We start from the raw sequence: 22,324 nt of genomic DNA, 5'->3' as shown, positions 1-22,324 counted from the left end.
TATTGTGTGGCAGGGGTAGACTGGAAATGTAAGGTGGTCCTGGAAAAAGCCTTAAAATGGCCCCATGTTGTAGGTGGTTCCAAACTGAGACAGAAGGACAAGCGTTTCCAAATTGACACTATCGTGAAGACGGTGACATGGTTGAATTCAGGAGGGCATCTGGGGCTACTAGTCAGGTGCATAAATACCTGATGCTCCTAGCATTAATTAATCATGAGAGCATCAGATTTGTTCCGGCCGGTGGCCATTAGGAGGGCACTGGCGGGCTCCTGGACATCGGCCCACCGGGAAATTTCCCTGAAGGGTCCATGGCCAGTCCGGCCATATCATGTGGACCGATGTGTGTCCTCAGACGTGGCAGCATTAAACTGGTGACAGGCTGCCCTCCAAAAGGGATTGTCTTCTCCAGGCAACTGGTTTAACTAACTAAAATATTTCTATATTTCTCTGATGTTTAAGGTGTGAGTAAAGTGAATGGGTCACAGACTGGAGAGTCACTAGTCTTACATACATTTTACTAAAAGGTTTCTAGAAAACATGTCATCAGATTAACTTAAAGGGAACCTGTCACCATGAAAATGCTATTTAAGTTACAGGCAGCATGTTATAGAGCAGGAGGAGCTGAGCAGATTGATGTATAGTTTCATGGGAAAAGATTCAAGAAAACTTGTAATTTATTCATTTAAATTCCTGCTCACTCTGGACTTTGAAGTCAAGGAGGCGGTCTTATCTGTGATTGACAGCCTTCCCTCTACGACTGTGTATACAGAGAGCTGTCAATCACTGATAGGACCGCCTCCTTGACTTCAAAGCCAAGAATGAGCAGGAATTTAAAGAATAAAATACAAGTGTTACTGAATCTTTTCCCAGAAAACTATATATCAATCTGCTCAGCTCCTCCTGCTCTATAACATGATGCCTGCAGCTCAAACATCATGTTAAACATGACAGGTTCCCTTTAAATCTTCTTGAAAATATAGACCTAAAATAAGACCTAAAATAAAGTCATATCAATAGCGTTGCGGTTAGCTTGTGATGAATGGATAGTAAAGAACAAGTAACTATTAATTACACTTTTAATATTATCATATGGATCTAACAATGCCGAGTTTCGGCGTCCTCATATAAATTTTGACAATCTGGCGGCTGCTGTTCTTTCTTTGGTGATTCTACAACTACTATGATTATGCTGGTAGTTTCCTGGATACTAGGAATGTCTTCCAGATGGTTTCTTTTCTTGTGTGAGACTATAATTAGAGTTCTGTCCATTCTGGTTACATATGGGACCTCACCATGCGCACTGCGGCACCATATGTTATGTTATGCAGTTTTGCTTTATATATATAGATTTGAAGTACAGTTAGACATAACCCTGATACATCATCTGTAGGTCTGTACACCATTATTATTTCGTATTATTCATGAAAGAGATCATTCATTACCTACTACACTTGTTTCCACAGGTGAATTAGATGTGTCCAATTTACTATAGCTCTCTCCTTTATGGTTTCTGTAGCCATAATTATGTATTCAGATTGGATAGTAAATCTTCCGGGAATGTGTCCCAGGGTCCATGTCTCCTCTGAGATGTGGTTCTCGGTTGGAGAAGGCTTGAGCACATTGAACTGCCCATGCAAGACTACAAAAGCTGGAACATACCACATGTAAACCGTTGCTCCAGGCCTAGTGATTTCTTGGTATCCTCTGGTGGACACCATCACTCACCACCAACATCAGTACAATGAGAATAGTAGAATAAGAAAAATCATGATGGTTCTTCATAGTGTTACCTGTATAGGGGTTTTCTGGAAGTACAATATCAATGATAGATTATCAATAGCCGATCAGTGGGGGTCTGACTCCCTGCACAACCACCTATCAGCCTCTTCCTAGAACATGATGTAACTGGACATCAGCCACATGGCCTATGTGCATCTCAGTCCCATTCAAGTGAATGGGCTTTTGCTGAAATACCATGCACAGCCACTAAACAATGTACGGCGCTGTGCTTGATATGCTGTGAGCGGGTGCAGCTTTCACTAGAGCAATGCAGCCCCTTCAAACAAATTATTGGTGGCAGTGTCGGGAGTTGGACCCCCATCAGTTAGGTATTCATGACCTATCCTGAGGAAAACACTTTTAAAGGGGTTGTACCATGTTGTCACATTCGCCAACTTATTCAATAACTACTTAAATAAAAGACATACTTCCATTTTTGGATTAAAATGGCTGCGGTCTTTATTAACAGGGGTAACAATAAATATTAATAAATCAATAAATTAATAACTCATTAAAATTCCCACCAATGTTAAATTAAAGTCCATTATAAACTGATCTTCCGTCCACTCGGCAAAGCTGAGCGACTAACCCCCTCCATTCAACAAGACTACGACTAAAACAACGGGAGGGCCGGCGGGGCACGTTCTTCTTGCTTGAATATTTGGCGCTGACAGAGCTCTCAGGGTGAGTGACCTCCATATATAGTTGAAATTCCCGCCGAAAATGCCCTTTGACCAATCCACAAGAAGGGTTAAGCCTTGGCAGGTGGCGCTCTACAGATACATTTTATTGAATAGCTCACTGGCTATACAACATTTTTAAATAAATGTAATTACAAAAATATGCAGATCCAGATGCTGGTTTGAAAAATGTAGAATATATTTCTTGACACGACCCCTTTAAGGAAGATTTCTGTTTGTGTCAAAACTACAGAGGGAATTCTTCCAGTCCGAGAAATACTGCATAGAAGACACCTTTCATTTTTCTGACAATGATGAGCATTCATAGTACCGTATATAAATATTTCATAGATGTAAGCCACTTAGCTGAGACGCTTGAGCGTCTTACAGACGGTGTGGACCTGAGAGCTAGAGATAAGTGCCCGCCTAGCACAGTTCACATTATGACTATCTAAGCAAAATGTAAGGTCACTTTATGGGGATGTAACTAAAAATTAAAAGTTGCCGAGTGGACGGAAGTAAGTAAACCAGTAAGTAAACCAGTCAGTTCACAGAGATATAAGATGATGTATAAAGGTCATGATTCTAAGACCACTTTCTATAGAAGTAAACTATGCCTAATAGGAGATATGGTCAAGAGGAATCTAAACCTCTCAGTTTTAGGCCTCTTTCACACTACAGTATGTCCATTTCAGTGTTTTGCGTTCCGTTTTTCACGGATCCGTTTTTCCGTTTTTTGTTTCCGCTGTGTTTCCGTTTCGGTTCCGTTTTTCCGTATGGCATATACAGTATACAGTAATTACATAGAGAAAATTGGGCTGGGCATAACATTTTCAATAGATGGTTCAGAAAAAAACGTAACGGAAACAAAACACATACGGATGCATTTCCGTATGTGTTCCGTTTTTTTTGCGGACCCATTGACTTTAATGGAGCCACGGAACGTGATTTGCGGCCAAATATAGGACATGTTCTATCTTTCAACGGAACGGAAATACGGAAACGGAATGCATGCGGAACACATTCCGGTTTTTTTGCGGAACCATTGAAATGAATGGTTCCGTATACGGACCGTATACGGAACGCAAAAAACGGACCGCAAAATGGGAAAAAAAAAACTGTAGTGTGAAAGAGGCCTTAGGAAGTAATGGTCCTGTAAGTAGTCCTCTTTATTCCTGGAACGGATCAGACGAGGACAACTAGAAGCTACTATGTGAGTGTGGAGCCGTGTTCTGATATGAACTCTGATATTTTCTATGGTAGAACTGGAACATATTACTCACATGCCTCAGGTTATTATACTTTTCTCTTTCACATTATTATTATTATGTCATATTGTAAATGGTCTTACTAGAGGAAGGGCAGCATTTCTGTTCTAACCCCCTACATTAAAGCGGTTTTCTCATGAAGACAACCCATATCCATAATCTCTGCAATGGACGCCATACTTCAGTGGAGCTGATCTGTAATACCTGACGCAACCTATAGACAGGTGTGGCACTGTTTTTGGATGAAATCAAAGGATGCAAATGAGCTCTTAACAGCCTCTGATGCCACCAGATGTAAGGCAGTTATCCTGTAAGTCAGTTTTCGATCCTTTAAATAGGGCTTAAGACATGACTCTGAGATTAAATAAGTCAGCATCTCATCTGCAGACAGCTGTTTCAGGGTGATTGCCCCTCATCAGTGCAGAGCAGAGAGTACTGGCTTAACTGGGTGAGAGGCCTAAGTCAGGATTTGGGGGGGGGGGACTATCTCTCCTTGGGGAGAGAGCGCCTTAAATGGCGTGAGGAGATGGCTGTCTGCAGATGACGTGCTGGCTTATTTAACCCCTTAAGGACTCAGCCCTATTTCACCTTAAGGACTTGGCCATTTTTTGCAAATCTGACCAGTGTCACTTTAAGTGCTGATAACTTTAAAACGCTTTGACTTATCCAGGCCTTTCTGAGATTGTTTTTTCATCACATATTGTACTTCATGACACTGCTAAAATTGGGTCAAAAAAGTTAATTTTTTTGCATAAAAAAATACCATATTTACCAAAAATTTTGAAAAATTTGCAAATTTCAAAGTTTCAGTTTCTCTACTTCTGTAATACACAGTAATACCCCCAAAAATTGTGATGACTTTACATTCCCCATATGTCTACTTCATGTTTGTAGCATTTTGGGATTGATATTTTATTTTTTGGGGATGTTACAAGGCTTAGAAGTTTAGAAGCAAATCTTGAAATTTTTCAGAAATTTACAAAAACCAAATTTTTAGGGACCACTACAGGTCTGAAGTCACTTTGCGAGGCTTACATAATAGAAACCGCCCAAAAATGACCCCGTTCTATAAACTACACCCCTCAAGGTATTCAAAACTGATTTTACAAACTTCGTTAACTCTTTAGGTATTGCACAAGAGTTATTGGCAAATGGGGATGAAATTTGAGAATTTCATTTTTTTGCCTAATTTTCCATTTTAACCCATTTTTTCCACTAACAAAGCAAGGGTTAACAGCTAAACAAGACTGTATCTTTATTGCCCTGACTCTGCCGTTTACAGAAACACCCCATATGTGGCCGTAAACTACTGTACGGCCACACAGCGGGGCGTAGAGTGAAAGGTGCGCCGTTTGGTTTTTGGAGGGCTGATTTTGCTGGACTGTTTTTTTGACACCATGTCCCATTTGAAGCCCCCTGATGCACCCCTAGAGTAGAAACTCCATAAAAGTGACCCCATCTAAGAAACTACACCCCTCAAGGTATTCAAAACTGATTTTACAAACTTTGTTAACCCTTTAGGTGTTGCACAAGAGTTATTGGCAAATGGGGATGAAATTTGAGAATTTCATTTTTTTTGCCTAATTTTCCATTTTAACCCATTTTTTCCACTAACAAAGCAAGGGTTAACAGCCAAACAAGACTGTATCTTTATTGCCCTGACTCTGCCGTTTACAGAAACACCCCATATGTGGCCGTAAACTACTGTACGGGCACACAGTAGGGCGTAGAGGGAAAGGTGCGCCGTATGGTTTTTGGAAGCCAGATTTTGCTGGACTGTTTTTTTGACACCATGTCCCATTTGAAGCCCCCTGATGCACCCCTAGAGTAGAAACTCCATAAAAGTGACCCCATCTAAGAAACTACACCCCTCAAGGTATTCAAAACAGATTTTACAAACTTTGTTAACCCTTTAGGTGTTGCACAAGATTTAATGGAAAATAGAGATACAATTTCAAAATTTCACTTTTTTGGCAGACTTTCCATTTTAATATTTTTTTTCCAGTTACAAAGCAAGGGTTAACAGCCAAACAAAACTCATTATTTATGGCCCTGATTCTGTAGTTTACAGAAACACCCCATATGTATTCGTAAACCGCTGTACGGGCACACAGCAGGGCGCAGAAGGAAAGGAATGCCATACGGTTTTTGGAAGGCAGATTTTGCTGGACTGGTTTTTTTGACACCATGTCCCATTTGAAGCCCCCCTGATGCACCCCTAGAGTAGAAACTCCAAAAAAGTGACCCCATTTTAGAAAGTACGGAATAGGGTGGCAGCTTTGTTGGTACTAGTTTAGGGTACATATGATTTTTGGTTGCTCTATATTACACTTTTTGTGCGGCAAGGTAACAAGAAATAGCTTTTTTGGCACGTTTTTTTTTTTTTTGTTATTTACAACATTCATCTGACAGGTTAGATCATGTGGTAATTTTATAGAGCAGGTTGTCGCGGACGCGGCGATACCTAATATGTATACAATTTTTTTTATTTATGTACGTTTTATACAATAACTTCATTTTTAAAACCAAAAAAAGTTTTAGTGTCTCCATAGTCTAAGAGCCATAGTTTTTTCAGTTTTTGGGCGATTATCTTGAGTAGGGTCTAATTTTTTGCAGGATGAGATGACGGTTTGATTGGCACTATTTTGGGGTGCATATGACTTTTTGATCGCTTGCTATTACACTTTTTGTGACGTAAGATGACAAAAAATGGCTTTTTTTACACCGTTTTTATTTTTTATTTTTTACGGTGGTCACCTGAGGGGTTAGATCATGTGATATTTTTATAGAGCCGGTCGATACGGATGCGGCGATACCTAATATGTATACTTTATTTTTATTTATGTAAGTTTTACACAATGATTTCATTTTTGAAACAAAAAAAAATCATGTTTTAGTGTTTCCATAGTCTGAGAGCCATAGTTTTTTCAGTTTTTTTGGGGATTATCTTGGGTAGGGTATGATTTTTGCGGGATGAGATGACGGTTTGATTGGTACTATTTTGGCATACATGTGACTTTTTTGATCACTTTTATTACCTTTTTTGGGAAGTAAGGTGAGCAAAATTTCAATTTTCTCATAGTTTTTATTTTTTTATTTTTATGGTGTTCACCGTGCGGGGAAAGTAACATGACCGTTTTATAGATCAGGTCGTTACGGACGTGGCGATACCTAATATGTGTAGTGTATTTTATTTTTTTTTCATTTTTATTCAGTGATAAATGTTTTTTTTATCTTAACTTTTTTCACTTTTTTTTACATTTTTTTTGACCCAGACCCACTTGGTTCTTGAAGATCCAGTGGGTCTGATGATTGTATAATACAGTACAGTACAATATATATTGTTCTGTACTGTATTTTACTTACACTGAACAGATCTATGCTTTTAGCACAGATCTGTTCAGCACCATGGACAGCAGGACGCCTGAGCAGGCGTCCTGTTGCCATGGGAACCTTCCCCGTCTGCCACAATTTCGCAGACGGGGAAGGGTAAGCACAGGGCTGAGGGAGGCTGTCGGGGGGCTCTCTTCCTCTCCATCGGGGGGCTGCAAAGGCACAGCAGCCCCCCGATGGTGAGGGAGGGAGCTCCCTGACCGATGACAGTTAACTGTCCGCAGGGATCAGAAACTGCAAAAAGCGCAGCAAACCGCTGGTCTGAATTGACCTGCGGTTTGCTGCGATCGCCGACACGGGGGGGGGGTCACATGACCCCCCCTGGCGTTGTCACAGGATGCCGGCTGAATAATTTCAGCCGAAATCCCGTTCTGATTAACCCCTGGGGCGCCGGAATACTGATTTCAAGTTAGGACGTGCCGGTACGCCCTGAGTCCTTAAGGACTCGGGAAATAGGGCGTACCGATACGCCCTGCGTCCTTAAGGGGTTAATATCAGAGTCGTGTCTCAAGGCCTAGTCGAACATTGACTTATAGGAAAGCTGACTTACATCTGGTGGCATTAGAGGCAGAGATTGTTAAGAGCTCATTTGCATCCCTTCCCTCCCAGAATTCCAGAGGAGCATGTATGGCCTATAAGTCTCCTCACGCCAATTAAGGCACTCTCTCCCCAAGGAGACCTAGTACCCCCCCCAAATAGATGAAACCGCCCTGTGGTCTGACCCTTCTACTTACCATTCTGAAGTTGCATGGATCGGCCTTCTTGTACAGCTAGACACTACCGCATCATGTAGTAGTACCCTTAAAGCTCATGCAAATTGCGGATCTGCAAAATACGGATATCGGCCGTTTTCATTCTGCATTTTGCAGAATGGACCAGCCGGCCTCTGATAGAACAGTCCTATCCTTGTCCGTAATGCGGACAATAATAGGACATGTTCTATTTATTTCTGAATGGCCATGCCGACATACAGACAAGGAATGTCTTATTTTTTTTGTGTGGTCCCATTGAAGTGAATGGTTCCCAATATGGGCCGCAAAAAAAACCCGGAACGTACACAGACAAAGAATAAGTCCGTGTGCATGAGCCCTTATACAGACTTTGCCTTTCAGGTGTGTTATGTATAATTAAGGTGGCTTTTTGGGATCCACTGGGTCCCTGTAAACCCCTTTATTACAGTATATTGCACACAATTCCTCTTCCTCATATAGCTTTCTAAAGGTAAATGCACACGATCAGAATATCCGCACCGTAGGTCATGTATATTATTCCATGAGAATTTGAAATTCTCATGCACACGATGCAGATTTTTTTCCGTGTGGATTTTAAAATCTGCAGCATGTCAATTTATTTTATTTTTCCTGACCAGATTTTCTCCATTCACTTCAATAGGGAGAGTAAAATCCGCACCAATTAATGTGAATTGACCACACGGATTTCCCTGCGAACACCTGCGGATTTCAGTGCGGATTGTCCGCACATAAATCCTGAACGTGTGTATTTACACTGAGGCCTCATGCACACGACAGTTTTTTTTCACTGTCAGTGATTTGGCTTCAGTGCTCCGTGTCCGATTTTGCTTCAGTTGTGTTTCCTTGTGCCTTCCTTTTTTTTTGTCTGACAGGGGAAAAAAAAGGAAGGTTAATGAAAAGTGTAATTTTATTGCACCAAGGTCTTTGTAGAAAAAAGCGGACACGGATGACATACCAGTTGTGCATCCGTTTTTTTTGACGGACCCATTGACTTGAATGGGTCCGTCCTCCATTTTCCACTGACAAGAATAGGACGGGTTATATTTTTTTGACGGACTGGAATCGTGGATCACGGACGCGGAGAAAAAACGGAGGACTATCAGTTTTTTTTTTCACAGCTCCATAAAAATGAATGGGAGCTCCGCTAAACTGTGAAAAATGACGGAACGGACGCGGATGCACACAACGGTCGTGTGCATGAGGCCTTAAAGTGAATCCTGGCTGGATAGGCGGTAGGAAGGAAACACATTTTAACTGCATATTAAGCAGAACCAAAAAAATAAAAAAAAAATATCCAAATATGGCCTCATGCACACGACCGTTGTTGTGTTCCGTTCCGCAAAATGGGGTTCCGTGATCCGTTTGCGTTTTTGTTTCCGTGTGTCTCCCTTTATTTTTGGAGGATCACCAGACATAAAGGAAAGTAAAAAAAAAATCTAAGACGGGTTTGCCATGCAAATGATAGGAGAAAAATGGACGTGGACGCGCGGACGCGGATGACCATCTTGTCTGCCTCCGTGTTTTTTAGCGGTCCAATTGACTTGAATGGGTCCGCGAACCGTTTTCCGCAAAAATAATAGGACAGGTTATATTTTTTTGACGGACTGAAACCACTGATCACGGACGCGGAGATGACATTAGCCGAGTTTTCAACGGACCCATTGAAAGTCAATGGGTCCGCAGAAAATCACGAAAAACGGCACAACGGACACGGAATAAAACAACGGTCGTGTGCATGAGGCCTAAAGCGAGTGAACCATATCCCAGCCATCCACAATACTGCCGTATTACATAGCACTGAGATAATGTGGTTTTAGGCTTAAATGTCTGGGAGAAGCTTTCTGCTAGTCTGATCTGGGGACAGATGGCTAGAAGTGAGGCACAACTGGTGTCCAGTCTGTTAAAGTCAAGATGAAGCCATTAAGTTATCAAATTTCTGAGAGATGTTGGTCAATAGGCTGCTAAATATACATTAGCCCAAAGCCAGATGAGACTCCCTGGGATTGCACAGAATCCTGATTACAGAATGTGCAAGGCTTTACCGTTCACTGTATTAATAGGCTGTGTTTTCCAGGGGTGTTTTGCTTGTATTTTATACATTAATGTGCTCGTGTGGAGTGGATACAGAATTTTGTTTTGTCTCGTGTCAGATTGATGTAACTTGCCATAAGTAGGTTGCTCCTAAATGTAACATAGCTGAGGGCTACAGCTTCCCCGCCATGCAGCCGACTGGCTGCTAGACAGATTTGCCCTATTTTACTAGGCTATTTGCCAGCGAGGCATTTAATTTTCCATCCACAAAAGCGACTATTCATAGCAGAGCGTGACTTGCAAGCGGGACTGAGATACCTGTTATTTTGAGTAACAGGGAGTTTTGTCGGAGACATTCTGTGTGATGATTTATTCAGTTCAATCTGCAAAGGCTGCAATTCACAATTTCTCAGAGTCGCCGTGTATGACGTGTGTGAATGGTTCCTTTCATTTACTACAACAAAATCTGCCCGGGTTTCATCATTTGCACGGCTTGTTTTTTGGCTCTGACTTAGGCCTTATGCACACGACCGTGGGTATTTTGCGGTCCGCAAAAAATACGGATAACGTCCATGTGCATTCCGTATTTTGCGGAATGGAACAGCTGGCCCCTAATAGAACAGTACTATCCTTGTCCGTAATGCAAACAATAATAGGACATGTTCTATTTTTTTTTTGCGGAATGGACATACGGAAACGGAATGCACATGGAGTACCTTCCGTTTTTTTTTTGCGGACCCATTGAAATGCATGGTTCCGTATACAGTCCGCAAAAAACCCCAGAATAGAAACGGAATGAAAATATCCCCATCCCGATCGTCCCCTAGCAACCGTGCGTGAAAATCGCACCGCATCCGCACTTGCTTGCGGATGCTTGTGATTTTCACGCAACCCCATTCATTTCTATGGGGCCTGCGTTACGTGAAAAACGCACAAAGAGGAGCATGCTGCGATTTTTCACGCAACGCACAAGTGATGCGTGAAAATCACCGCTCGTGTGCACAGCCCCATAGAAATGAATGGGTCGGTATTCAGTGCGGGTGCAATGCGTTCAATTCGCGCATCGCATCCGCGTGGAAAACTCGCCCGTGTGAAAGGAGCCTAAAGAGGGGGCACTGTTACAGTTTTCGCCTCAGGCAGCAGAAAGGCTAGGTGCACCCCTTTGTAACATATAATGAAGCATGGTGCACCCAGGCGTATGTGTCTATGGGGTCTCCAAAATCCTTCTGCAACATAAGATAACACTGGTACGTAGTGAAGCTGTTACAGATTGTGAATCAGGTGCCAGGAGCTTCAAGTTACACCTTTTGTTACAGTAGAAAGGGCACTGGTTGCCTAGGGCATAGGTTGTTGCTGAAGTAAAATCTGTGAATGTAAAAGCAAGAGGAAGATTCATGAGTGTGTGTTAGATGGGGGGGGACTGCAAAGAGAAGCTTACTTACTGGCTTCCCGGCACTGGCTCCCAGCCTGCGATGCTCCGCTGGGCCCCTCAGTGTAAACATCCGGTTTGACGCCTGCAGCCAATCGCTGGTGACATGATGCAAGGGGATCCGGTCTCCGTTGTGGCCAGTGTTTGGCTGCGGTGATGTCAAATCAGATATTTACAGTGAGAGATCTGAGCGGAACATCGCAGGCCAGGAGCCAATCCCAGGAAGCGGGAAAGTAAGCTTCCCTTTACAGGTCCAACCAGTTGGGGTGGGGTGTTGCCCCCCCCCCCCCCCCTATTCTTGCACAACCCCTTTAAGGCATATTGAAATCACTGTTATTTTAACTACAAATAATAGTTACCATAAACATTCATTTGCCCCGGAGGCAACAATTGTCTTAGCTTAGCCAATATCTTGGATATTATTTGAAAGGAACTATGGGAATCATAGAGGCATGTTACTATATCCAGGTTAGTCAGAGGTACAAATGAAAGAGAGACATCCTTATAAATGCAGCAATCTCCTCCACAGTATGAGGAGGAGTGATCAGTAATGCCATCGCTCGTCCCTATACAGAATCTGTTTGCCAGCAGCAGGGTATTTAGACAGGACCATCTGCTGCTGGCAAACAGTGATTTCGGTGACCGCACAAACGATCACACTATCCGATGCACGAATGCTTTGCTTGTTCATCGGATAATCGGCAGCACCTTTACACCGGCATATAATCACTAACGAGCTTTCATACGAACGCTGGTTAGTGATTATCTGGCCAAAGCTTGGCCAGTGTAAAGGGGCCTTAAGAAAGCTAGTACCAGCCTTGCACCACAAATGGATCCAGAGCTCTCTCCCATTCACTGCTCCAATTGGTCTGCTAGATTCTCCTCAGTCAGGAAACTAAGGGGATGTCTTATTTCTCAGGAGAGGTGTCCTTTCTGCTGCAACTCTCATCTGTAATGATAGGTTCAAACGGGACATTTTGACACTGTCAGAATCCTCAGCATATAACACACACAAACCACCATGGTTTCTGTCACAGTTGTTCACTTTGGATGCCACTGACCCACTTACGGCCTAGCAGACATCCGCCGTGGCTTCAAGCATCTGTCCGGACTCCGCACTAAGAAGGGTCATGTCTCTTTTTGGCGTAGTAGTGGATTTAAACCAACTGCCACATGAACTGCAGTGCTGCCTTCCATTGAAAACAATTGGAGGCAGACACCACGGAGCCGCCGACAGAATTTTGAGTGGAGTTTGAATTTTTAATTACACAGAGTTACAAAAGTTTTTCATTCAGGGTTCTGTTTTTAAAAATGTTGAATATTTTTCAGTGGACAACCCCTTTAAGATTAAAAATGAATCCATCTCAGCTATGTCTAGGTATGTCACCAACTGACAATGACAATACCAAGACTCTCTCAATCTGCAAGCTGAGGCTAGCGCCATAACCTTATATGGTACCGGGGATTCACTGTCTTTAGAGGCTTGAGAAATGCATCCTTCACTATAACCACTAGGACTGTGCACAGAATCAGAGCCCTAGCACCCAGATGTTCGTAATTGTACTATCCAGTTTAGTGTGAGGTATATTTTAAGACGTCGTAAAGAGCTTTTTAGTTATAGATTCACTAAAGTATCATTTCATCATAGGAATCATTCACGGAAATGCAGATCAGCAAGATATAAAGCCAGTCATTTCAGTCATCTCTTTATCTCCCGGTCATTTATGTGTTTCTAGTTTTGAAGCTGGAGGCAACCCCCAACAGTGTGGCCAATCGGATAGAGATTAGTCTCTTAAAAAATGATGCAGTTTGAGGGAAGATTTCAAATCCTTAAATTAGAGTGTATAAATTGTCCAAAATTGCACAGAAGATGTAGGCGTGTGACTGTGGATATAACATATGATAATTAAGACTAACAAACATTAATAGAGGAGAAAAGGTTGATATCAAAAGCAATCTATGGCACTCCTTGTCAGTGGTGAAGAACTAAGATCACAATTCTAAAAGTACACTCGAAGAAAGCATTCTGCACCCTCAAATATGTTCCAGTGTCAATATGGTAATTGAATAACCAATTTATAATCGTGGCCTGATGCTACACTCTAATCTCCCCAGGCCTTTTTAAATATGAAATTGCAGGTTTGTGAAATGTAGAATATGTTAAGATTAATGGTATTGGCAATTGTACCTTTTGCCAAGGAAAAAGACTCTCCTCTATAGAATTCAAAATGGCCGACAATAGTACACTTACATTTGGGGGGAAATCTGGGTCACAAATTTCAATTCTAAGTATTATGTTTAATGTTTCATCCAGTATTTAGCCTCTTAAACCAGAACAGGGTTCATTACGTTTGACTACTCTATTGGTCATTTTCTGAATGTGCGTTTCCTTTCACACTATAATAGATAAATCTTTATCATAATCTCTCAGAATGCTGTTTATATTTGAGGTGGTTGTAGGAAGTAATTTTTTATTTTTTTAAGGGTCAGAATGGCATAAGAAACGAAGAGATACTCATCTTTTTGATCCCCCATCCATTTAGCCTTCCAAGGTTGCCCTCTGATTTCTTCTTTCTGGCCCCTCTGGACACACAGGAAATGACTGCTCAGTCACTGGCTTTGATGGTGAACCTTCTAAAGGCCCCATACACATTAGTGTATTTTCAGCCGAACTCGCCGACAACAGCAGGTTCGCCTGACAGTCTAATGTGTGTGGAAAGTTCCTGACTCTATCACGACAGATGATGTTGGGGGAGAGATGGATGGAAGTGAATATTTTCACCTGATCCTTTTGTTCTCCCAGGAGATGTGTCTGGCAGTGGTTTTCTCAGCTCTCCCAACGGAGTACACATACACGCTCAGCCAAGCCAGGCATGTATGGGGGAGTCGGGAGAGATGGCTGTCAGCCAACCAATCTATTAAATGTGTATGGCTGTGATTGGCAGGTACCCTGGAAGATTTGCTATTGGATGAACAGAATGCCACTCTGTTTTTGTAAAAAGATTTTCTGAGATTTTTATACTGATGGCCTATCCTCTGGATAGGTCATCAATATCTGATTGGTGGACTCCCAACACCCGGGACCCCTCGCTGATCAGCTGTTTGAGAAGGCATTGGCGCTCCTGTGAGTGCTGCGGCCTTCTCCGTTCTCGCCAAGCACAGCACCATACACTGACGAGCAAAAGAGTAACAATGTTTTGCTCCTGGATTCGAACCAGTGACCTTTCGCTTGGGAATTAACCTAATAACACACTGAGCTATTAGGGAATGTGAGAACAGGTTGTAATTTGTAGTATACAAGAAGAAAAAGTTTTTTCCACCTCCAGGAGCAAAACGGTAACATTGCAGTTACATGAGAAGAATCTGCATAACTCATCATATGCTAAATAGTTGCAAGTCCAATTTATGTATGAGCCAAGATGATTGTCTATAAAATGATGGTAGTCTTATGTTCGAAGCTGTAGTGAATGGTGAGATATGGAACCTGAAAGTCAAAAATTCAAAACATTGTTACCCTTTTGCTCATCAGTGTACATTGTATAGGGCTGTCCTTGGTATTTCTGCTCAGCCCAATTCACTTCTATGGGGCTCAGTTGCGCCTAGACCATCAAGGCCCAAGAGTAGAAGGAACCATATTAGAACATGCTAGAGTTGCCCATATTTAGAAAAAGTCACTATTTAGCCGTACCCTTAGTCTTGAGCAGTATTAATATAAGTAAGAGCACATATGCTAAAGAAGAACCAGGATGACAGACCAATAATATGGACTGATTTATCCTGAAAGTGTTATGGTCTCTGTCTAAACAGTTTTCTGAGACAAAAATGAAAACTTTTTTTATCGTCAATATGCAGTTTTGATCTCCCCAAATAAGAAAGTTAGCAAATACATTTTGATCAAAGTCCATTTGTGCCCAACCACCACAGCAAGGTGACCTCTTTTGGACAGGAACCTACTCTAAATGTTACCTCTTGTGTCATCCAATGAATTTAGAGAGGGCGGGTTCCACATATAAATTGAGCCCACACTATATTTTACCTTTCCTGGTGCCAGCAGACCTCCAATGAATACAGGGCGTTCTGATTAAAGGCTCATGAAAATGGCTGCAGCCGTTTTTGCAGTCCGTAAATTGCGTATCTGCAAAATATGGATACTGGTCATGTGCGTTCTGCATTTTGCGGAACAGAACGTCCGGCCCTCTAAAGAACTGTTCTATTCTTGTCCGTAAAGTGGACAAGAATAGGGCACATTCAATTTTTTTGCGGGTACTGCGTAACGGACATATGGATGCAGACAGCACCTGTTTTTTTGTGGCCCCATTGAAGTGAATGGGGCACATCCGACCCGCAAAAATGCTGACTTAGTTTTTGTCTTTGTTGGGTCCCTCATCCTTACTATACAGCAGTGATGATGTTATCCTAAAATGCCATAATTTGTAGGAAATAATTCAACTTCATGTAGAGGAGTAGAAGAATTGTGACTGCTCAAAAGTAAATTTTCAGTATGAACATATCTCTTTAAAATGATTACATGACAGACAGCACCTAAAGGGCTTCATGCTACTTTCTAGCTGCCACCTCCCCACCAGTGGTGACCACCTTTCATTTGCACACTTTAGTGGAGACCAGCATGGTCACCTTCTGTGCTGCAGAAGAACTGGTTATCTGCCACCAGCAGGGAGACGGGTCACCAGTCCCTATTGCTGAAGGCAGAGAGTTTTTTTTCTTTCCATGATAGCGGGTGAGGGGTGCTAGACAGAGGTAATTTGTCCTTGCCAGTATTCACTAATTTGTTAATAAGCAGAAAAAAATAATTATCATCATCCATCATGTGTTGCAGGAAACAATACTGTATGTGAAGTGTTTAGAAAAGAACACATTGGGCCCCATTTATCAAAACTGTCTAAAGGAAGAACTGACCTTGTCACTAGTAGTTCCCAATCAGAGCTCAGATTTAATTTCTTAAACTTAGGACACCCATTTTTATAAACCATGTACAGGATCCTCATCTCTTGGACCGAGTAGAGGGGAGATACAAGGAGTGTCTCTTGCACTGGAGGTCCTGTCCTGTCCTGCATTACACAGACATAATTGGACAATGTGTAATTTCCCCAGTGGTGGCTCTGCAGCTAAACTGAACACACCTTGCTAGGTTTTCTACAGAACTCTTTGAGATCAGCTTATTGCTAAGGGACCCTTCTAGTCCAAAGTGGATAACCCCTTTAAACTGATGTGGAAAGATGAAGGCTGCACTTTGGTTGCTATGATAAACACTAATAGTTTCTCTGTTAGACGGTTTAATGCAGGCATCCTCAAACTGCGTCGCTCCAGCTGTTGCAAAACTACAACTCCCAGCATGCCCGAACAGCCTACAGGTATCAGCCTACAGTAGGGCATGGTGAGAGTTGTTGTTATGCATGTAGCCTGGTGTATGTGCAGTGAGCCCTTGAGGAGCTGGTGTAGAGGATGGGAGTGGTAGTGTCCCTGATGTCACTGTGTACTCCCTGTCATCTGTACAAGGTGCGATGTCATTATCCCCAGATGAGGAGTTATGGTGGCAGGCAAGATGGCAAACCATAGCACTCTAGAGAAGTCCTTTTCTTTCTTTCCTGATTTCCCTTCGCTAACAGCAGTAAGCTGGCGCTTGTGGCTATAGGTGTCCACTTGTGTGATACAGGCTTTTGAATGTGCGTTTCCAGAACTCTGGTGATGGGTGTCTTAACTTATTATCCCCTCACCTGCAGCGGAGTCTGTATAGTTGTAGTGCTGATCACTTTGATCTTCTGGTGGTCTGGGACCCTGCAGTCTCCTTGGAGTAGTGGTCCTCGCAGATGAGCTGTTTTCATAGACTCGGGGCCCTTGAAGTGAGAGCAGATGGACAGCTTCCTAGCTGTCTTAAATTTAGACCTTTTTCTACACCTGAAATAGGTGTAGTAAATGATGAATGAGATGGACCTGCTGGCCCGTCCCCTTCCATGACCACCCCACGCCTCCTTTTTTAGACCTGGCGTGAGCGGGGAAAAGTCACAGACTGTGGCGCAACTAACCGTAATTTAGGTGTATTTCAGCTTGATAAATGACCCCCTGTGACTTTACAATATATAATAAACAATTGCAGATACCTTATCTGGGGTATTGTATATGGTGTATAGTTTAGTAGTGTCTATTGTGTAGTGCCTTTTATAAAACCTGTGTTACTAGTATTCATTAGTATAACACAAGATAATGGCTCCTTTACACGCGGTAAGGCGCGGCGCTTAATAGATTGACGCATACAGTACAATACACTTCTGTGGCTGATCATACTACACCGTGGTTATCAGTTCATACAAGCTCCTGCTTCACTACACAACAAGGTCTGTAATCTGGTTCATTATTTCTAGACTTCTATATTTGGCGAAAATTTCATAGGAGGATGGCCCAGTGTCAGTCTGCCATCTGCTCAGCTCTTAGACGGCAAGTTTGAGCAGCATATTGGCATTCATTTCTTCCACATCAAGCGTATCTTGTCTACACAGCAATGCTGTTCTTGGCAGTCATTTTCTGAACCTCTGGATAGTAAGCGAGCCGTGGTACAGATTCATCTAGAAGCCGAGCACATGGTCTCTTTTTTTTTATGTTTCATAGCCATTGTTTTATTTCAGCATTATGTAGTCACATACAGAAAATAATTTATATCCCTTCAACTGACATAAAGTGAATGCCCACCTTAAACATCATTTTTGTTTTTTTATTATAAATGTCCATTTTTGAATATATCTTTGTAAGGCTATGTTCCCATTACTGATAACCTGATCTGACAGGCTGTTCCAGCAGAGAACATCCCGCCACAGTTCACCGGATCCGGCATTGCTGGATACTGCCGTTCACCACAGGACCTCATAGACTATAATGGAATCCATCAGAAATCTGGCCACATGACTGATGTTTTTTGCCCTGAACCAGGCAGTCCTGTCGTAAAAAGTAACCAGATCCAATTGTAGTCTATGGGGTCTGGGGGTGAAAGTCAGTATCCGGCTATGCTGGATCCAGTGAACTCTGGCGGACTTTTCTCTGCTGGAACAGCCTGTGGGATTAGGTTACCAGTGATGCACCTACAGTAAGAGCTCCGTTTTTCTGGTACAAAGCTATGAATGCCCTGTATACTGTAGGGGTTAGAGTTAGAGGTTTTCTGAGACCTAATAACTGATGTCCTATCCTCTAGATAGAAAAAAATATGCAACAGCACTCTGCAAACCAAATAAAGTACAATAATGCCATAGTTATAGAAAATTATTCTGGTGCTAATTCTACGCTTATTTTGTAAATATGAGATTCTTGGCAAATACCTTTTGTACAAAATTATTTGGGCCCATCTGCCAAACGTCAAGGCGATCTCTATAAGACTGGAACCTAACATTAAATTCTACCTGTTATGTGCCTCAAAGGCTACCATAAAATTCAGGGAGTGCAGGTATATATTTGTTTTCTTTGTGTTTCTAGCCATGGCAGCGTGCACCTGTGCATTGGGATGTGCTGACTGACCCCTTTTTTCTTTGCTATCCTCTAGATAGGTCATCAGCATCTGATTGGTGGGGGTCCTTTTGGACCCCCCACCGATAAGCTGTTTGAGAAGGTAGCGTTGCTCGCAATAGCACCGTGGCCTACTCACAGCTTTGCCTAGGCCAGTGGCATCACGTTCATCGGTCATGTGGCCTAGGCGCAGCTCATCCCCCATAGAAGTGAATGGGGCTGAGCGCGATACCAAGCACAGCCACTATACAAAGTACGGCACTGTGCTTGGTTTGCAGAGAGAAGGCCGCAGCGCGACTGTCCCAGTGCTTTCTCAAACTGCTGATCAGCGTGGGTTCTGGGTGTCGGACCCCCACCGATCTGATACAGTTTTTCAATAACAGACATGGTAAATTAAATGATACCCTTAAAAAATACAACTTTTCCCACAAAAAACAAGCCCTCAAATGGCTATATGAATGGAAAATTAAAAAAGTTATGGCTTTTGGAAAGTGTGGAGGAGAAACCAAAAATGGGCCTGGTACTTAAGGGGTCAAAGTTGTTGTTCCCCCTATAAGAACTTATCCCCTATGCACAAGTTAGGGGAAAAAGATCTGTTTTCTGGGGGTCCGACCATTAAGATCATGAGAATGAGGTGCTAGAGTTCCAGACTGAATAGAGCGGTGGTATCTATGAGACAGCTGATGGGAATCAAAGTGCCGTGCTCTACTACCTCCATCAGTCCCAAAGAGTTGAATTGAGTAGTAGTAACGTATATGTGTGACTGTCACTCCAGGGACCTCATTCTTGTGATTGGTGGGGTCCCAACAGTCCTGTGGATAGAGTATAAGTTCTTATGGTGGGACAGCCTCTTTAAATGATACAATTCTGGCATCCTGCAGCAACCACTGGCTAATTGCATACTGTTAATCTGTTGATTTCAATAATTATATGCAGTAAGTGTCCTAGCTCCCTCTAGTGGTTGCTTTCAGGATGGGAAATCACGCTCCCACACAGGGCGTGTTTCTCTCGGTGAACTTGTTCCTCTGAAATTGGCCTTTGCCAGTAAAACGGAATGGAATTACCAAAAGACGTAATGTCTAGCAGAGGTGGAGATGGCAGGAGATTGCCTCTGTTTGGGCTGTTCCATTTATATATGAATTTATTGACAACTGGGTGTTACCATTATCCTTGCCAAAGAGGTGCCCTGCACAGACTGGACAGTGTGAAACTGTGCAGGGCTACGTCCCTAAATAATAACACCCAGTTGTCAATTTATTAATAAAATTCAAGGAGGAATACTAGAGCAATGATGTAACATAACATAGATATAGAAAAAAATATGCTCAAGCATTTACTAAAATAGATCAGAAGAGGTGAGGGGCCCTTTTGTTAAGGGCTCATGTACACGAACGTATTTTCTTTCGGTGTCCGTTCCGTTTTTTTGTGGACCGCTTGCGGAACCATAAACGTCAATGGGTCCGCAAAAAAAAGAAGTTGCTCCATGTGCATTCTGTTTCTGTATGTCCGTATTTCCGTTCCGCAAAAAAATAGAACATGTCTTATTATTGTCCACATTACGGACAATAGTACAGTTCTATGAAGGGCCAGCATACGGAATGCACACGGATCCGTTTTTTGTGGACCACAAAATACATACGGTCGTAGGAAGGCTTATTGGATTTTTTCTAGATACCCTGTATCCTGCTGGGTTAAAATCACAGACAGGATCACATTTATCAAACGCTTCCTGCATGTTCGGCCAAGATGCACATGTTTTATAACCATGTAATGTTATTGAGACAGCAATTTATTTTATTTTTTATATATGAAACTGAACAGGATTCTTCTAACCCTCCCATGTTTTTAGTGGTTGCATGCAATGTGGATGGTGCTCTAAATAAGCAATGACTAAGAACGTCAGAAATCCGTCAGTTTACGCTCCATGACAAGAAAATAGCAGGGTCTCCTTGCATCTTCCTCGGTGCGGTGTGAGCAAGGGTGCTCCTAGCCTTTTTGCAAAAACAGAAACAGCCCGACTGTTTAAGGCATACTGTGACTCAGTTGAATACAGAGAGATATTCCCACAGCCCTGAAACTGCCCCCACTTGTCTATAGGTGTTGTCGTTTGACACAATCGCCTCACCTGGCCTCATTGGTGGTGCACCCCTGGGTGTAAGTCCACAGTCCACGCTTGTAGTACTGACTTCACCAGTCCCTCTGATAGCTACCGGTATATCTTCCTCTTTTCTTCACGGCTTTGGCGTCTAGTAATACAACAAACACTTTGTATACACCATCTGTATGCTTAGCGCACAAGGTCAATCTACCTCCTGGGTGTAAGCCCAATTTTCAAAACCGTCACCAGTGCTCTTACCTAAGAGGTGAATGATTTGGCAAAGGAGAAGGAGAAAAGCACAAAGACGGGGTGGAATCTTCTAAAATCCGCATTGTCCGGCTTCTTTATTGCACTAACAAGCTAACAGGCTTGATAAATGGCATGACAATCCACAGTAAAAGTCTATACCTGACCAGTTTCGCCCGTTTCAGTGTCTTCGTAGTTCTGGAGTCATTGATCACATTGTATTTTATTGATTGGCAGCAATGGTGGATTATTGGAGATTCATTATTTGATATAATATATATGCGTCATTAAATGCTGCCCAGCCGGGTCATAGCATTGAATCCTGGATTTGTCCATGGCTACCTCTTCCATGTCACACGGATCCCACATACAAGAATGCCGAGCTATAAACCTAAGCTGTAGAGAGTCTTCTGTTCTATTTCCATACATAGACTGGCCATTTTCTCATATCCTTTTTGCCTCTTTGCAGAGGACATCTGTTTTGTATATTATGTTTTATTCCACAATGGGCCTTCTGCCAATACTCTATAGTAAGCTTCCTTCCTCACAATGAATGAACAAATACATACGTGACACAAGACACTCCCCCCAGATCAGATCCTCTACTTTTGTAAAATTTTGACATTGTGGCTAGAGATGAGCGAATCGAATCCCACGAAGTGGAATTCGATCCGAATTTCAGGATAAGTTTGATTCGCCTAAAAGCCGAATTTTCTGAAATAGCCTAAAAAAAAAAAAAAATTCAAACTTGCCTCCTCCATTTGCTCGCGTCGGGCCACCAGCCTCCATCTTGCTTGAAGATCTCGGCCGAAATCCCGAGCGGCGCGAGATTCCACATCACGCCGGCCGGTGTGATGACGTCATACGTCACCACGCCAGCTGGCGTGATGACGTAATCTCGCGCCGCACGGGATTTTGTCCGAGATCTTCAAGCAAGATGGCAGCGGCCGGCCCGTCGCGAGCAAATAGAGGCGGTAAGTTTGAAAAAAAAAAAGTATTCTTAATTTTACACTCAGATGCCGCGATCATGTATGAACACTGCATCTGAGGGGTACAATGATGGGGGTGTCGCCATCGCACCTCCCTGTCATTGCACTCGCTACTCGCCAAAAAATGCACTTTGTGATGAAGTAATTCGC

General features: G+C 42.6%; 1 protein-coding gene across 4 annotated transcripts in view; it reads left to right on the top strand.

Annotated features, from left to right (window-relative positions):
• CCDC88A (coiled-coil domain containing 88A) overlaps positions 1–22,324 on the top strand; it is a 201,545-nt gene that overhangs the window by 51,763 nt on the left and 127,458 nt on the right. The window lies entirely within an intron of this gene.

Source organism: Bufo bufo, chromosome 4, assembly GCF_905171765.1.
Source record: "Bufo bufo chromosome 4, aBufBuf1.1, whole genome shotgun sequence".
NCBI classification, from domain to species: domain Eukaryota; kingdom Metazoa; phylum Chordata; class Amphibia; order Anura; family Bufonidae; genus Bufo; species Bufo bufo.
This window is presented reverse-complemented; position numbering and strand designations above follow the sequence as displayed.